We start from the raw sequence: 18,763 nt of genomic DNA, 5'->3' as shown, positions 1-18,763 counted from the left end.
ATCACAGCAGCCTAAGTGACACGTTTGCACTGCAATAAACGGCATATGGAGCTTGCAGGGGACACAGAGTTGTGCAGGAGATAAGACACCAGATGTGACTGCTGGCTGTCCTAGTCCAAGAACCCATCTCCATTACCTTACTATATAACACAGAGCGCGATACCATAGTCTTTCGAGACTGAAGGTTGCCAACAACTATAACACATGAAAATAAAGAGATCACTTAATTTTTTTGTACATATTCAGGCATTTCTCTTTCGGGTGCCTGCAGCTATGAAGCTGTGTACTGTACTAAGACTTTGCAGCAATTGTTATAATGTCCTCCTTTTTCTGAACGTGGGATTCACAAAAGTTGAGGCCAGCCAAGCAGTCAAGAGTCTCATCATGTGCCATTTACTCACCGAGTTTCAGTTAATGAACAGGCCACTTTGCAAATCCTTGGAAGCAGACTTTCTGAGGTTTTGACACGAAAAGGGTTTGAAAGTCTGCCTTTGAGCATTTGCAATAGCGTGTGGCAAAGAAATTAGAAACAAGAAGTACTGTAGTTCCCAAAGTGGTTACATAGCCAAATAAATAATTGGTTCACTGTCCCTGAGATTACCATGATTTTGAAACAGTTGTTGTTGACTCCAGTGCTGGGACTCAGCCTCACTCATGGGTTCCATATCTGAGTGATTTTTGGCTTAGGAAGACCTCAGCACACAAAGCTTTTTTCAGTGGCACGTGGGTGGTGCTGGGAGTAACTATATTGTAATGTGATTTGTTTGCGTCACAATCAATCAAGTCAATCAAGGTATATCAGATGAGGGTTCCACTTGTGTACCATCATCCAGTTCTAGCCAAATAATAGATGCAGAGAGACCAGCAAATCCAGCCAATGAACCAGTAGGTCACAGCACTTCAGAAGATACTTCCAGATCTTTATCAGAGTTTCCAGGTCAGGTTTGCTTACTGTTCTGAGCAGCGTGGAGACTGAACTTGCTGTTCCTTGTTGGCTGTAGACCACCTTTGCCTACACTTGCCTTGCCTCACCCTAGGCTTAATGGGAACTGGATCTGACAATTAACTGCTTAACATTGCCTTTCTAAATAGCTCTTAATGTGTTCTCTTCCTACTCTTGTGTAGTTAAAACAGCAGCCAGCATTTTGCAACTGGCTTCTGAGAACCGTGTCTGCTACATATACGTTACCAAATGGCTAAAGGGTTTAAAAGATCAGGATTGGTTGGCAGCCTTCAGTCTCGAAAGACTATGGTATAAGCCTACAGCACCCGGTATTCCCAGGCAGTCTCCCATCCAAGTACTAACCAGGCCTGACCCTGCTTAGCTTCCAAGATCAGACAAGATCGGGCATGTGCAGGGTGCTGTTGGATTGCCAGCAAACCCAGAAAACAGCAATTAACCCGCAAAGAGTAAGCTAAAAGTTGGGCAGAATGCACAAAAGGGACCACTAGCCTGGCAGGTCTTCTGAGGAAAGAAAAGTTTATATAGTATAGTCCATACCTACTGAGTATACAAAGCTGCTTGAAGCAATTTATGGATTGCGGTGGTTGAAGAGTGGAGAGACAGGATTATCCCTACTTTATGTTATTCTTATGCACTGTTGTTAATTTCACATTGAGTGCTTGATAGATACACGGTTTTGTGGGGATTTAAATTTAGGTGTTTTGCTTTAATTAAAAATTTACACACCAGCAAATTCTGGAGCTTTTTATATAACAGGGTTTCTGGTATTTGTATGATGCAGATTGAACTCCCGATCTGTTGATTTTGATTATAGCAAACCAGCTGAAATTTACAGATTCTCATATTGCTCTAACTTGTTCAGATCCGTGCTGTAGAGGTGGATGATGCAATACTTTTTAATGGGGGATTTCCCTTTCATTCCTGTAAATTGTAACGTTTTATGTAACACACACTTGGACAACTGGCGGGTGCTGAACAAAAGCATTTAGGATTTCCCCCACAGAGCCATATGGCAAATGGCAGCAGATGGTATCAGTATTTTACTCGGAAAAAGAGGATGTTTGTGATGCAGACGGTTCACCGAGGCCAGCTGTTTATGTGCTGGTTGTGGTTTTACTCCTCAAGAGTTAAAAAATTTAAAGAAAGGAAAACTGAATGCTAAGAGCTATTCAGAAAGGAAGCATTAAGAAGATATGAAATGAGCATTGCAATGAATCTATGGCTACCGCAGTTGTGAACCACTTGAAAGCAGCTGAATGCACTCAGGATGACTCAAGTGGTTTGCAGATTTATTTTATTTTATTTATCCTTATACATCTCCTACCCTACTTCTTAATGAAGTTCCCATTAAAATGTATAGGCCTAAGAGATGTATAGGCCTATATTTTCCACATGTTCTTTTGGACTCCCTACTAAAAAGACCCATCAAACTTAACATCTATTGGCCTTTAGGCCAGCAGTCTTTAGGAAAGTTGGCCAACTTCATGAATCCTGCCAAACTGTTTGCAGTTTATTTGATGATTTGCATTGATGTGGATTTTGTTCTAAATTGCAAGGTGGGATTTGATTTTCTGTCTTGGAACTGCTAGCAAAGGGTGGTGAGGGACTTTGATTGTTTTAGGTCTGAGAAAGCTGCCTTACATTGAGTCAAGCTGTTGATGCATCTAGAGCTCTACTTTAAGAACATAAGAACAGCCCCACTGGATCAGGCCATAGGCCCATCTAGTCCAGCTTCCTGTATCTCACAATGGCCCACCAAATGCCCCAGGGAGCACACCAGACAACAAGAGACCTGCCTCCTGGTGCCCTCCCTTGCATTGGCATTCTGACATAGCCCATTTCTAAAATCAGGAGGTTGCGCATACACATCATGGCTTGTAACCCATAATGGATTTTTCCTCCAGAAACTTGTCCAATCCCCTTTTAAAGGCATCCAGGCCAGATGCCGTCACCACATCCTGTGGCAAAGAGTTCCACAGACCAACCACACACTGAGTAAAGTAATATTTTCTTTTATCTGTCCTAACCCTCCCAACACTCAATTTTAGTGGGTGTCCCCTGGTTCTGGTGTTATGTGAGAGTGTAAAGAGCATCTCTCTATCCATTTTATCCTTCCCCTGCATAATTTTGTATGTCTCAGTCATGTCCCCCCTCAGGCATCTCTTTTCTAGTTCAAATTGGAGCTGCTGTCCAGGGTTCCAGACAGAACATTTTCTTTGTCTTACCTAGAGATGCTGGGGATTCAACCTGGGAAATTCTGCATGCAACGCATGTGCTCTATTACCAAGTAATAATAATAATAATAATAATAATAATAATAATAATAATAATAATAATAATAGGTATTTATATACCGCCTTTCTTGGTCTTTATTCAATACTTTATTCAAGGCGGTTTACATAGGCAGGCTTTATTTAAATCCCTTATTAAATAGGGATTGTTACAATTTGAAAGAAGGTTCTTTCTTTCAAGAACCACTACATTCAGGTGTTTCATTCCGATCTGGCTTCACATTCTGGCCTCCATCCTCCCACGCTCAGAGCAGATGAAATAGCTTGGCTTCAGCTTGTCAGCTGCTTCAAGGTCGCACGGTGCCGGTGGCCTTGAACCGGCAACCTTGTGGATGTTATCTTCAGGCAGACGGAGGCTCTACCCTCTAGACCAGACCTCCTGCCCCCCCGTACATTTATATCCTGCATTTCTTCCACCATGGAACCCGACAGCTACTTAGGTGGTCTCCTGTCCAAGCACTGACCAGCCCCAGACTTGCTTAGCATGTCAGGCTGCTGCGTCATGTACCTTCAGGTTATGTCCCTGCTTTTCTCAAAGTCCTAGGAGTTCTAGGGTGCCCTAAGATCTCTTTAGGCACTCCATAAATGCACCATAAGTGGATACCATCTCCTTGCATGCACCATTCCGTGTGTGCACCAGCACCTTGGGGTGCCCCAAGTCTCCGTGCATCATGCACTGATGGGCTCCCTGAGACTCTGTCTAGCAGTGTAAAGTACTCTGGAGACTAAGAAGTTTGAGAACTGCTTCCTTGGAAAGTCTTCAGCATTCTTTTCCACATGGAAAGGAGCTTTCAAGAATCTAAATGGGCAGAGCCAGGCTGCTTTTCCTGTGGTCATAAGCCTAGCACACAGGCAACTTTTTAAGTTCACATCAACCCCAAGGCTGTTATTGGACCAATATGAGGCCACGGTGTTCTAGGGCTGGCTTTCAGAAAAGGGAAGAAGCATCAACTGACAGGGAAGATAGGCACAGGGATGGTCTTCCAAGCATTGGGATATTAGAAGACAGAAAGGAATGAGACGAGACAAATAAGACATGCAATTCACTAATTGGGAATGAGCTGAACAGCATCTCACACGCTCAGAACTGTTTCCTTTTATGGCTGCAAAGAATCTGTGAAGTTCATATTCATCCCTATTTCGTCAAACCTATAAGCACCCCTAGATATTTTTTAAGTTCTTACTCATGTCAGAATATGAATCACAGGCATGTCACAGGCTCAGCCTTATGAAACCTCTGAAAGAATACAAGTGTTTCAGCTGCCTTCCTCCCCTTGCAGCCCACAGAGGTAATGTGCAGATTCTATTGTAAGCAGAGCTCTATTATGGGAAGCCTGGTGTTCCCTCGCAAGCTGATGCAGAGAATTAAGGACTTCGCTTCCCTTTTTTCTGTTTGCAAAATTCTGGGTAAAAAGTGACTGAACTGAAAATTATTTGATAGGTGGTTCAGTATCTGGAACTCTGGAACAGTATCATGATGAGCGACGGGCCCTTTTTGCCCCTCATCTGTTCTTTTAAAGGGCAGATTCTCATTATTCTGTTCTTTCATTGCTGAAAGTAATCTCAGTAGCAAAGAAGGTATATATACTGTGAAACATTTTGAATTGTGGAGCACGTACCCAGTTCTTCATGAGTACCTGGATCTGGAAGCCTGCACCTGCAGTCATTTTCTGATGCGGTGCAAAGTCAAATGTTACCACCATTTAGATGTTGTTCTTTTTGTCGCACAGAGATTAGCCTTCACATATTGTTGTGAATATTCATATTCAGTAGGCCCTCCTTTTCTGCAGGTTTCGGCAACCACAGATTTTACTCAATGTGGGTGCCTCACATGACACTTCTGGTTGCATCTGGGAGATGTTCTGAGATACGGGGAGGCTATGGGCAGGATTCCAGAAGCCTCCCAAAGGAGTCCGGCAGAAGGTTCTGTGGCTCGGGGAGGTTGCACACAACTTCAGAAAATCTGCCAGAGCCTTCTGAAAGGCACTTCTGGTTTGGCAAAAAACCAAAGTGCCTCTCAGAAGGCTTTGGGAGGTGTTCTGAGGTACAGGGAGGCTGGACGCAATCTACTGCGCCTCAGAAGGACTGCCAGAGCCTTCTGAGAGGCACTTCTGTTTTGTTTTTTTTACTTGGCCTCCCCATGGATTCGATTAGTCATGGAAGCAGTATCCATAGGGTTCCAGGGACTGATCTCCCATGGATACTGAGGGCCCCCTGTACTGCTTTTCAACAAAAAATAAGTTCATCAAACAAATATATTACAAACGTGTAACTTCTGGAAAGAACCCTTAGACTCTAATACTACATTGTGAAATAACCTTACAAATTATTTTATTTCACCTGCTTTCCACAGAGAAGCGTTGTTCGATTTTGCTTTTATTAGTGACTACACCAAAGTCTGATTGTAATTGAGATTTTAAAGTTAAACCCAGCTAGCTAGCAACTATTTTAATATTTTTTATAAGCTGTTGGCCATCATGGATTCCTCTTTTTTTAGAGGTGAAAGCTGGGATATAAATGTTTCTAAATAAACTTCTTGCAAACTTCTGCTGTGCTGCTGCTGGCCTTGGGCCAAACCTAAGGGGTTGGGGGTATGCATTTTGTGAAAATTTTCATTGGAAGCAAAACCCTACTCCTGTAAGGGTTGGGAATCATTGGGAGCAGGCTGCAAAATTATTTGATTCGTAGAGGAAATCCCTCATTGACCAGGGCTATCCATATGTCCTGTACAAGAAGCACTGCCTTCTTTCCAATGAACTTGATTTGCTCTTGGTGTTAGCTTGTAGACAAATCTGACTGGCTGCGTTGCTTTTGTGCTGTCATCACGTCCAGTATATGATCACTCATTGGCTTGGATCTCTCAATTAAATTAATTACTACAATGACCACCAAAGTAATAGAGGAGTTGGGGGAAGTCTGTCTGCAAACAATCATGGAAAAAGGTAGTATTGAAGAGATTTAAAATTGCTACTTTAAAGGCTCAGCGCTACTGTCTACCATTCCATTCTCAGCCTGGCTATTTTTTTCAGATGATAGGGCCAGTTGCTGTCACTGGACCCTCCTGAATGGTCTGCACACTGCAGTTGGGATGGCTGAATTTGGAGACCAGATTCATAAATACCCCAGACAATCTTAGAAGCAGTGAGTGGGGATAGACAATGTGTGCAGAACTGACTGCAAACCATGAATGTATTCACCCCACTCCACCCCCCCACCCCGAGGACTATGAATTAGCAGACTAAGTCTGGATGACAAGCATGACTTCATCTTGCAAAGTGTATTACTGTGCTATAGGCAGAGGTGTGGTTTCCAGTGATAACAAAATAAAAACACATAACACCACATTCCACTCTTCTCATTTTTGTAAAAAAAAGAAAAACCTGTGAAAAAAATAAACTGGAAAATCTGCAAAAATAGATAAAGGTCTGAGTGCAAGGGGAGGGAGATTTGCATGGCTTGTGACTGATTGCATCTGCTGAAAATATTCCACTATAAAATATACTACCATATCACCTACCTAGTACACTTTTGAAGCAATTATAATTTATAAAAAAAATGCTTCCTTGGAATTAAAAAAAAAAACACCCAACACTGCTTTCTGCACTTTTCCTCCTTGGGGGGAAAAAACAAAACCTGTGAAAAAATAAAAACATTTATGAGCACGTCCAGGTATAGGCTGTCTGTGTTTGTCTCCAGCTAAAAACTGCCCCCTGAAGAACATCAGCACAAGCTGTTTATTTTTCCCTCTGTGTCTGAGGCTGTGTTGATCCATAAAAGCAAAATAGGTATGACTGATACGACACATTTCTTGTTGTTTCGTTTTTGCTCTGCTTTCTATGTATTATTAGTAAAGGGAGATGAAACCAGAAGATACTCTCTGTATCAGTACGCAGAATACAGTTTGTGATACTCAGTAGGAGAAGTTTTAAAGAAAATTTTCCAGTGAATTCTGTAATGCTCCTAAAGAGGTGGCACAGATCAGCCTGGAGCTGCACTGGGTTGCCCGGGATCCTGTCTTAAGTGCCGGATCCTGGCCCCACCCCACTCTCTGTTCCCGTGACTGCCACCGTCATGTGGCCACCATGGAGGCCACTGTGATTGCCATCCACCACAAGATACAGCACATACCCTTTTGGCATGGCTGCGTCTGCACTGGAAAGTTGGATAGGATTGGGCCGTAAGTATACTAAAAGTTTACAATAAGTATACCTTAAAAAAATTTAAACTAAAGAAGAACACTCCTAACCCACCTAAGCAGTTGCTGATCTTTGTAAAAAAAAAAAAATCCCCAAATATCCCAAAGACTGAAATCCTATCCACACTTACCCAGGAGTAAGCCCCATGGACTATCACTGCTAAAAGCATATACATAGTAGCTTGTTAAAAGTACAGATGTGTAACATTTCCCCAAATGGAGTCACATACCATGGTAGCATCAGGTCTAATATATTAAAAATAAAATATTGAAATGAAATGGGGATCCACCTGGATTTGGTTCACAACCCACCTAGTGGGGCCCAACCCACAGTTTGAGAAACACGGAGCCATCATATTTGACATATCAAATGGGAACATACTCAAAGAATCATCTCAGTTGTGTCTTGTGTTGAAATTCTACAGGGTTTTTTTTTTTTTTCCTGTTGGTGGACTCTTACCCTACTTCAGTGTTTCTCAGACTGTGGGTCAGGACCCACTAGGTGGTTCGTGAGCCAATTTCAGGTGGGTCCCCCCATTCATTTCAATATTTTATTTTTAATATATTAGACTTGATGCTACCATGGTATGTGACTGCATTTGGGGAAGTGTTACAGACCTGTACTTTTAACAAGCTATTATGTATATTCTTTTAACAATGATAATAAATGGAATTTACTCCTGGGTAAGTGTGGGTAGGATTGCAACCTAGGATTGTTAAAAAAATTCCTGTTTGATGTCACTTCAGGTTTTGGCATCTTTTTGGTGGGTCCTGACAGATTCTCATTCTAAAAAGTGGGTCCCAGTGCTAAATTTGTGAGAACCACTGCTCTGTGTGCCAGTTTATGTGTGAACATCTTAAAACAGTTATGGAGAAGTAATACATAGAATTGGTTCTCAGATGAATCTGTCAATGAGAAGAAAAATGTTGTGGATCCAAATGAGGCTCCATAATGCACAAAAAGCTCCAAGCTCACCCTTGGCTCCAAGCTGGATCTGGTTTATTGCAATGAGGTTTGGTCTCTATTCCCAGTGCCCAACTCTTCATTTATAAATGAAGAGTTGGGCACTGGGAATAGAGAACTGTTGGTGTGATTTCTGGGCTTCTGAATGTGTATCCTGTTAGGACTCTAGATTCTGACCTGTGTAGAAACAAGGAAAGACTAACTTAATCTCTACACCATTAGTTGAGTTCCATACACTGTATTGGATTCTAACCACTCTGTAATTATTGCACATCCGATTTGCAACTGAAGGTAATTATAGGCTCAGTTGGAAGCAAGACTTCTTATAAAACTGAATGAAAAGTCTGATTCATCTCATAAGGAGACCCGCCTACCCATTCAAGCAGTAATAATTTCTTCTCCTTTTCCTTCTTCTTCATGATTATTTCCAAGGAGGGGGAAACTCCTGAGACCTGTCTGAACATAAGTCTTTTTAGTATTTCAGTCTCAGTTGTAAAAATTATGTTTTGATCATAACCTGAAGTGCAATTTCCAAAGTGTTAACGACTCTCAGCATTTTTTTTTTTTACATTAACTTGTGAAATCCCCTCTCATTGCACATCTCTGCCTATCAGATAAGATAAGATTTCTGTAAAGTCACAGTTTGGTCTGCTTGAGTGACTGAACACAGCAGGTTTGTTTTTTTCTTCCCCTTCCAGAAGAGAAACTTGGTGTGTGTTAATCTGTCATCTCAAGAAGACAGAATTCAGTCCGGTCTGTACATGCAACATGAGTGCGCAGAGGCCTGAGGTAGTAGAATGAACTGTACCAGAGACCACAGATGTGGAATACCTTTTGTGAATGCTCACCCACATTTAAAAAACAAAACACTCCTTGCAAATAGAAACTGGGGAGCAGTCTGGCCTAGCACTTCTTCTCCCTGATGATTTTTTTAAAAATAACTTTTGGGGAATTTTGTATAGTTTTTAAATTTGGAGCAGCATTAAAACATGGTCGACCCTACCTTTAGTCTGAACTGGTACAGTCTACTGTACTGCTTGAAGATTCTGTCACCTCATTCTGTTGCACATGTAGACCAGACCTTACTCACAAGATTGTTGTGGGATAAACCTGCTTCCCAGTTTGATTTTAAGTGGTGATGGTTCATTTGATAAAATGTTTAGGCCTGAAAAATTCAATGAATATGTTCATTGGATAAAATGTTGAAAAAAAACAGGGTACCCATAATTTGTCCAGTCATCTGTCCTGAGATGACTAAGAGCCCCCACCCCTGGGCTGCTCTTGCCTTCTTCTGGTTCCTCCCCCCAGCCTTGTTCAGCCTTTCTCCTACACCCTCCTCCAACTGTGTCCACTGCTGCTGTGCTTGTGAATGCCAGCTTCTGGATCAGCCATGAGGTCTTTTGGAGAGATGCGGAAGTGTCAAAAAAAAGCACCCACAGTCACAAAAATCACGTGTCTTCTTGACTTGAGTATTTATGAGCCATGACTCATTTCCGAGTCACTGTCGTGAGTTGCGAGTCACATCAGAGTCAGTGATGTCCATGACTCGCGTTGACATGAATTGCGGAAAAGCAACATGTTTTCAGGAGTCGAGTCATCAGGACTTGAATTCCCATTCCTGGAAAATGCTTGAAACTTGACTCTGCTGGTGTGTCACCCCTTCCCCCTAACAAAAGGGAAAAAATTCTTTACATATTCATTTATTTTAAAAAAAATAGAGTCCAATCATGTGTGATGCTGTATATTATATAAAGAAACATCAAATAATTACAATAATGAAATACAAGTGAAACAAACTTGGTTGTTTTCGGGTGTTGGTGAACGCTGGCGTGTCAGCCAAAACAGCATGGCTTGTCACCTTCGACACACATGCCATAGGTTTGCCATCACTGAAATAGGCTGTTTTCGTATCACAGTGGGCATGTGTTGAAACAGCCATCTGATTGCTTCACTGTGCCCTTAAAGTGCTGTGCATTCTGTGATGAGAACCGGGACACTGTGTTGCATTAAAACTCCCCAGTGAGATCAAAAGCAGATGGGTCATTTCTTCATTGACACTGTATGCAATAATTTCATCATAACCTTCCCACTACCACTGCCAAATTGGGGATGGGGTAGGCACATTGTCCTCGTTGTGATACAACAAACGATTGCCAAAAAAATGAAAGGCATAGAATTCTAAAGCAGCAGCTGTTGAAAGAACTACTGCTATATCAGCACCCAGGCAGTAGATTATTTAAATATGTAGATTGTTTGTGGTATGATGTACTATGCATATGCATCTGGGGTAGGACAGTGTAATGTCCCAAGCTAATGAAATGCATGTAACTAAAATCTCTTCCTTAGACATTTTCTGACTGAGTCAGACTTCAGTGAACAGCCACCTTATTTGTCCCTGTTACTAGGCTGTGATTAAGCCAAGAAAGAGATTTGATCTTACAAGGTGACCTATAACTTCATTATCTTCAATAGAAGCATTCAGAGATGAAAATGAGATGAGACAATTGGGTGTGTGTATGTGAAGCTGCCTTATACAGAATTAGACCATTGGTCAATCTGCACAGGACCATGTGCATACATTTGCTCTACAACAGTGTTTCTCAACCAGTAGTATGAGTGCCACCAGTGGTACTTGAGGTGTCTGGTGGTACTTGCGGTGGTCTGGTGGACACCTGCCGCTTGGCAGTGAGAGCAGGAATGTGACACAACAAACAGTGGTAGGAGGCTCCAAAGCATTCTTTATCATGCTTGAAAAAACCCTCCTGTCTAACCCTGAGCCTCTTACTGGTGTTTGTCGTGTTGCATCTGGCCTCCCAACCCAGAAGTAACTGGCGATGATGTCATTGCCAGTTACTTCTGGTGGTGCTTCCAAGAGGTGAGCCATGTGAAGTGATATAGTGGAGGACAAACCTTGAGAAACACTGCTCTACAACTGAGCTATGAACTCCCCCTTGAAAGTGAGACTAGTACAGGATTCTGTTTCCTTAGAGCAGCCATTTTCAACCACTGTGCCGAGGCACATTGGTGTGCTGTGAATGGTCCCCAGGTGTGCTTTGGGAGTTTGGGAGAGGGTCATTTATTAGTAAGGCCACTGTGGGATGTGAGCCCCCAATTGGCAGCACAGTCTGCCTTGTCAATTGTCAAAAAGCTGATAGTATGCCTTGACCATTTTAGTGCCTTGCCAGTGTGCCGTGAGATAAAAAGGTTAAAAATCATTGCCTTAGAGAAAGATAATTTTACTTTTTTTGTTTTTTTGCTAACTAGAGATGAAGATATTTTGCCAGATTGAGAGGAGATGGTTTTTCAGGTGTGTTTGGGCAGTCCTGGAACGTGCTGGAATCCCTAGCATGTATGCACTGCTGAAACAGAGACGCCTGCATTGGCTCGGTCATGTCGTGAGAATGGATGATGGCCGGATCCCAAAGGATCTCCTCTATGGAGAACTCGTGCAAGGAAAGCGCCCTACAGGTAGACCACAGCTGCAATACAAGGACATCTGCAAGAGGGATCTGAAGGCCTTAGGAGTGGACCTCAACAAGTGGGAAACCCTGGCCTCTGAGCGGCCCGCTTGGAGGCAGGCTGTGCAACATGGCCTTTCCAGTTTGAAGAGACACTTGGCCAACAGTCTGAGGCAAAGAAGGAAGGCCCACAGCCAGGGAGACAGACTAGGGACAGACTGCACTTGCTCCCAGTGTGGAAGGGATTATCACTCCCGAATCGGCTTTTTCAGCCACACTAGACGCTGTTCCAGAACCACCTTTCAGAGCACGATACCATAGTCTTTCGAGACTAAAGGTTGCCAACAACAATGGGCTAAATCAGTGGTTCTCCAACTTTTCCATCTCCTGAACCCTTTCCACTCCTAAATGGACTATCGGGGAGTCATGCCAGCGAATGCATGGAGTCTTAGGGAGCCTCAGAGCACTGGTCCATGCATGGAGTGGTGCAGGGCCAAGCAGGTGGCAGCCATTTATGATGTGCTTGTGGAGCCCCTGGAGAAATGTCAGGGACCCCCAGGACTCCCAGGAGTGCACTTTGAGAAACTCCGAGCTTAAATTATCTAGGGTTTGGAGGTTGTAATGTGCTTTTGAATCGTGCACCAAAAAAACGAACAGAGAATCCAAACAGGCATCAGGGCACCCTAGTAGAGGATCTAAACGTGTGCACAGAATCGGGTGGAAAACAACTGAAAATGTGAGATTTACCCTAGACGTGTCTGCTCAGAGGTAAGTCCCACTGCTTTCAGTGGGACAGACTCCCAGATAAACTTACGTTGAATTGCATCCTTGGATTACATAACCACTTTTTCCTGGGATTCAGTCTTGTTGAACAAAGTGAGATTTACTTTGAGTAAACATAAGTTTGTGCTGTTTGTCGCACTGGAGGCGTCAAATCCAGGTATGGTGCATGTAACCATGGAAGGGTTCTAGGCCCATAATTCTGGTATATCGTATTTTGCCTTTCTCGCATGATGTTGGCTTTTGTCTTTGCCTGTTGTTGATCCAGTTCTGGGCTTCTTTTCAGGCCTGAGCACAAGTGTGTAGTATCGGGACCAGCCCACAGGCCAAGCGTAAGGTGGCATTCCTCTTTCTTTCTGCCAGAAAGGGCTTTGAAGTCAGCCCCCAAAAGCCAGATAGTAACTTGAACTCACTAGAGGGAGAGAAGTGTGCCACGGGAGCTAGAGCTGCTTTCCCAAAAAGGCAAGGCAGTCCTTGAAGTCTGGTTGTCCAGCCCACACTGGCACAGCCATTTTGGTTGCACTCAGGGAGAGAAGCGAGAGGAAGGTTGGAAAAGAGAGGGAAATGGAGGTTACTGATCCTGTGTGCCAACTTGGCACGGTGGACCTTGGATTGCAGTTGGAATAGGGACTGGCTTCATGTAGCGCCAACAGGTTGAATACACAACAGACCGACAACAAGGCCTGATGAAGGTGAATATGAAAGACATAAGGGTTTAGTGATCCAAGTTTTTGTCGGGTCTTCACCGATATAATTCTATGGGATCTTTTCTGGGTTGAACATATCAAAGTCAAGAGACCTTTCTTTGTTAGTTGATGGTCCTTGATGGGTGCAGCTTTGTCTTTGGACCTGGCCAAGGATGCAGGAGGTCCGTTGGTTCATTAACATGTGTCCTTGATTGAGTTTAGCCATAGAGTTCCCCATGCATTCCTCAGCTCCACTGGATCCAGAGCCCCGTGTTGGGTCGCACAGCCCGACACAGGACTCTTTGATTCTGTGCCAGTTAAAGAGCTGATGCAGAATCGAGTAGCCCCATTGCGGGGCAATTCCCTTTGCCCCAAGGAGCTGCTGGCACCTGCCCAGCGTGCTTAGGATGCTGCAGCAGCCATTTTCAGTGCCGCAGCTGCCCTGCACACTGGGCAGCTCAGGACTGGACTGTAAGATAGTTAAGAAGTCAGACATTTCACCTCATAAATGAGCACAGCTCCTTGGATATAGGATGCTGGTTCTCCCCTCCCCAACAGTGCAGAGGGGAAAAGTGGAATGGTTTAGGGATTTTTTTCTTTTGATTTCCGTCTCTTTCTTGATGCTGTTATATAGACGAGTTCCTGTACATGGTTGATGTTGCGCTCTAGAACCTTGGGAGTCCCTTGGGAACCTTTTGGCTTACTGAGTGTGATAATTTATACTGTGTCATAAAAGTCACGCTCTGTGTGTGTGTTTCTTAACACCCATAAGCACAGAACATCCTGTGCCTAAAGGCTTAAAACCCAAGATGGCCCATTGTCTAGTTGTGATCTTGACTAATATTTCAAGGGAAAGGAGGGACTAAGGAGAATATCTGCAACAAAAGCAAGAGGCAGAGGAGCCCAAGATTGATAGGGGGTGTGAATGAACATTATTATAAACCTCAAGGACCTTTACGATACATGCCTCACCCTTACCTAACTTCACCTAAATTGCTCTATCAGCCACCTCTTCATTCTTGTGATGCTTGTTTGCTGGCATTTCTTGTAGGTACCATCAAGCTTCTCTCTGTTCTGTCCAATGCCAGAAGGATGTGACAAGTGGCAGAATGAACCTGGGAAGCTGTCCTATCACTTTATCTATAGCTCCCTCCTGTCACATCCTTTCCTTCTAGCGTGTTGCCATTGGGACATTCAATTTGGTAACCTGCAGTGTAGCAAGAATCATTTGGGAAACAAGAGTGTTCATCAGAAATGCCAAAATGCTGCTGTTCTTCCACAGTGACTACTCCAGCTACTTTTGTCTACAGTATTTCCAACCTGCAAAATGCAGTGTGGCGGCGAGGAGGGGGGGGGAGAGAATTCAGCTCTATTGCAAGATCCTCAAGGGGATCTTTGGAACAGAAGGAAGAGAGCAGAGCTATATCCTGTGGCCAGGGAGAACATTCAGTTGTAGTGGGGGGCATCTGAGATTATCCCTAGGCAGTTTCTCTCCCCCAATCTGTCTTATCCTCAGAATCTTTGTCCTTGTTTCCAGACCCGGGGGGGGGGGGGGTTTCATTCCTGGGGACATGAGAGTAGGACTTGTGTGAGTTGCACAACAGTTAGAATTGCTTAGGCCTCCCTGGCTTGAACAGGTGATACTCTTGCATAGCATATTAGGATTGCAGAATTTGAACAGTTTGGGATTGTTTAGTGCAGAGGTTCCCAAACTGGGGCGTCAGAACACCCCAGCCAGGGAAGCCCTGCCTCTGCCCCTTTAAGGGGCAGGGTGATGGCAAAGGCAATGCAGTGATTGCCACAATCTCACCACTGCTAGGGCCAAAAGGGGGTTTTCAAGACTTACCCCTGACAGTGCTGGCTCTCTGGCAATCGCAAACCGGAAGTAGGTTGTGATAACTATTATTAGCATTTGGGAGGCTTGGGAAGTCCTATAGAGGGGTCTGTAGGCTCCCTGCACCATCCAGAGTGATGGCACTGCCTTTTGGCCCTAGCAGCAGCACAATTGTGGCGATCACCTCACTGCCTTCACCTCCCCCCCCCCCACGCAAGCATTTACCTCGGTTTCCAGACTCCCTGAGAGTTTGGGAACCGCTGGTTTAGTGCAAAAGCTGCTTGACAAAACAGTATTTTGAAAGGTGTTGGGTACTCAGGTTGCAGCAGGTGAAGCATTAGGTCTCCTCCACAGCTCTTGAACCATTCTTGAAATGCTTCGGAGTGATGTAATGCTCTCTTCCAGAGAACTGCTTCAGCATCAGGAAACAAGGTTGTTCTCCAAAGCCCTTCCCTTAACTCCTGATGAGTGTTCACCAAACTGTCACTTTTGAACGCAGCGTGTGCTATGTAAGCCAGAGGCCGAGTGTAGTAATCCAGGAATGTGTAATCGCAGATAATAGCACTTCTCAGGGAACACCACTGACTTGCCGATGACTCTGCTTTCTGTTTCTTCACTTCTTTGGGTGTGGGGGAATGGGAGAGAGTTAGTGCACGTGGGGAGCACGGCACCTTTGCCCGGAGGAAGTTTTTCGCTGAAAAATTTCTCCTTGTTTACAAAGCAGCCTCATCATGACTCAAAGGTTTTACTACCGACCCACCCTTTGGGGACAATGTTTTTCCCTAAGCTTGTCATTCCTGCTGGGTACTTTTTATTGGGTCCTCGACCTTTCTTTCAGTACAAAGTTGAATGCCAGATCTCTGGATGGAGACAGGGCCTGTCTTTTTCCTCCAAACCATTTTATTCAGGAGAAATCCACCAGTGAGATTGTGAACATATTTGTATTTTAAAAAAAACTAACTTGGTTTTATACCAGCTTAACTGGTGTGATGTCTTTCAAAGAATTCTGAGATTTGGAGTTTGGGATAAGTGGCGAGGACTGGGGCAATGCAATCCCAATTCATGCTGGAACAGGGAGGTTGGTAGCCATGCCCCATATCCAGCGCGAATTTAGGGCTGAAAGCAGCTCAGCCCAGGGCAAGGGGAATCACTTCCCCTTACCCTGGGAGAAGCCACTGCAGCCCCAATGGGGCTACTCAGATCTGTGCCGCCTGAAGAGGTGGGGCAGATCCAAGCAGCCCAGAGCTGCCCCGGGCTGCCTGTGAAAGGGGTCAGGAACTGGCATAACTGCCAGGTCCTGGCCCCACCCTCTGCTCTCCCACTACCCACCCCAAGCCCACCTGCCGCCCATTCTCCCCCTGCCCCGGAACACCTCTTCCCTGCCCTCCCCATGCCCCCCCTCCACACTCCTGCGCCGGCCGAGTTTGGCTGGCATGAACTTACCCTGTTTTGGTGCTGCAGAGGTTGGGTGCAACCCCCATGGGCTGGCACACGTCCTTGTGCCAGCTCGGCTGACTCAAGAGTAAGTGCAAATATGCTTTTCGACATGTCTGCGACTTTCCTGGGCCAGCGCAAGGGACTTTCACCAGCACAGCGCAATCTTAGGGTTGCTCTCTAAGTTGGATTTCCTAACCTGCCTCTACCTCTGCCCCCATGACATTGAAGTACAGCTCCCAGAAGAGAAGGAATGAATATTGAACTACCTTAAGTTAGTAGTACAGATATATTCAGAGTCTTTCTATAGGACCCACTTGCACCCAATCCTATCTAGGCCTTATTGTAGCATAATCTCATGATCCGCCTCCTGAAGTCCTGGGTTGACAGTGCAAAAGCTGCTATGCCATTCATAGCTGCAAGCACAAATGCCCGGAGGCTACATGCAGACCCCAGTGACTCACTGAATCTCCAGCTTAAGTTGGTTGATAGCAGGTGTGGAATTCAGGTGGGGACCTGGCCAGTGCAGGAGGGAGAGAATCTCTGCAGCAGCCGTACACACTGAGATCTTATTTTCCCTTCCTGCCCCAGTCTTACCTCTAGGAGTCTTCTCAGACTTATGCCAGCAAAAGAGCTGGTGCAGGTCCGAGGAGACCCATTAGAGATCAGGTGGCCTATGGAGAGGGTAAGTAAAACAGTTTTATACTTGCTTTTCCTAGGCTAGCTGTTGCATTTATCTCCTGTTGTGGGCAACGCATGGCCTCTGTGTGACCACGACCTCTATGTGAATCTCTATTGAATTACCTCTTGCTCTGATTTAGCTGGGCTTGGACTTAACATTCCTCCTGCAATAGCGATCAATCATCTTTCCAATATTGGCAATTATTTCAGCTCAACTGAAATAAGCTCTCCCCATTCATAAAAAAAGTGATAGATGCAGGGAAAGCCTTCAGACATCCCTGCCTAAAGGCTTCAGCCACTAAACAATATTGTATTCATTATTTACAGTATTTATTAGTCTCATTTTTATCTTGCCTTTCCGAACCATGTTTCCACGGGGAAGAAGCTTACAAAATTAGCAGCTTGCAGAAGCTCCCATCTGCAAAATACCTGCAGAAGCCATCACCTGCAAAAGCCATCATCTCTCTGTGAAGTACTGTATGGAAGCAAGGTTTAAATCCAAGGGGTGGACTTTAATTTAGGGATCCAGGGGAATGAAAGAACCAGGATTATCTCACATCCTTGGGACACTGACCTCTCACTGAACCACACTGAGTAATGGACTGTGAGGTTTTTTTATTCCAATGCCAGCTTACTACTTTGGGAGGAGTACTGAATAGTTAGTCATTCCTCATCATATATCTGTGTTGTGAAACCTTGATTCTTTGGAGGGGTGTGGTCCCTGAAGCAGAGTTTATTTTTAAATTTCACTCCTTTCTCTCTGAATGTCCTGAGTAGGTGATTCACTTCTAGAAATCCAAATATTGGTGTATTGCTCTGCAACACGACCCAAGGCCTCCTCAGGTGGATTGAAGAACAAAGGTCTTTTTATCTCTTTCCACCTAGTCCTGAGATGTGTTCAGAACAGAAGCGTCAACACATGTCTCTCTCTCTCTCTCTCTCTCTCTCTCTCTCTCTCTCTCTCTCTCTCTCTCTCTCAGCTTTGATGTTATTTTTTTTTCTTCAGAAATGTTTTCTGGACCAGGACAAGGCTAGATAGAACAGAACCAAATATCTGTTCTTAATTTTTTCAGTTTTTGTTTTTTTTTTTGTCTGATGATGGAGGCTAGAAGTTAGAGCAGACAATAATTTGAGTTGGATGTAGGCCATGCTGGTCCACTTTCAAGGTCACAAAATAGTGTCCCTACAGCAGGGTGACCAGATACAATGGAAGACAGAGTGTCTATACACAGCCATGGTATAGAAAAGGGAATTTGGGCAGCTGCAGCTTTTAAACCCTTCCATGTTGAGCTGCACCTGCCAAAATTTCCTCTTCTATACAAGGGTTAAAGATATAGGCACTCTGTCTTCCATTGTATCTGGTCACCTTGTCCTCCAGGTATGCATGCACACAGACTTTAGAAACAGAAACACCAATTATTCCAATATTAAAGCAAGCTTGTATCTCTGTTACATTAAGATCTCATATATATATAT

General features: G+C 44.2%; 1 protein-coding gene across 2 annotated transcripts in view; it reads left to right on the top strand.

Moving 5' to 3' along the window:
* NSMCE2 (NSE2 (MMS21) homolog, SMC5-SMC6 complex SUMO ligase) overlaps nt 1–18,763 on the top strand; it is a 228,362-nt gene that overhangs the window by 186,225 nt on the left and 23,374 nt on the right. The window lies entirely within an intron of this gene.

The sequence above is a fragment of the Tiliqua scincoides genome, chromosome 4 (genome assembly GCF_035046505.1).
Source record: "Tiliqua scincoides isolate rTilSci1 chromosome 4, rTilSci1.hap2, whole genome shotgun sequence".
Taxonomy (NCBI): domain Eukaryota; kingdom Metazoa; phylum Chordata; class Lepidosauria; order Squamata; family Scincidae; genus Tiliqua; species Tiliqua scincoides.
Note: the sequence above shows the minus strand (reverse complement) of the source record. Positions and strands in the feature narration are given on the sequence as shown.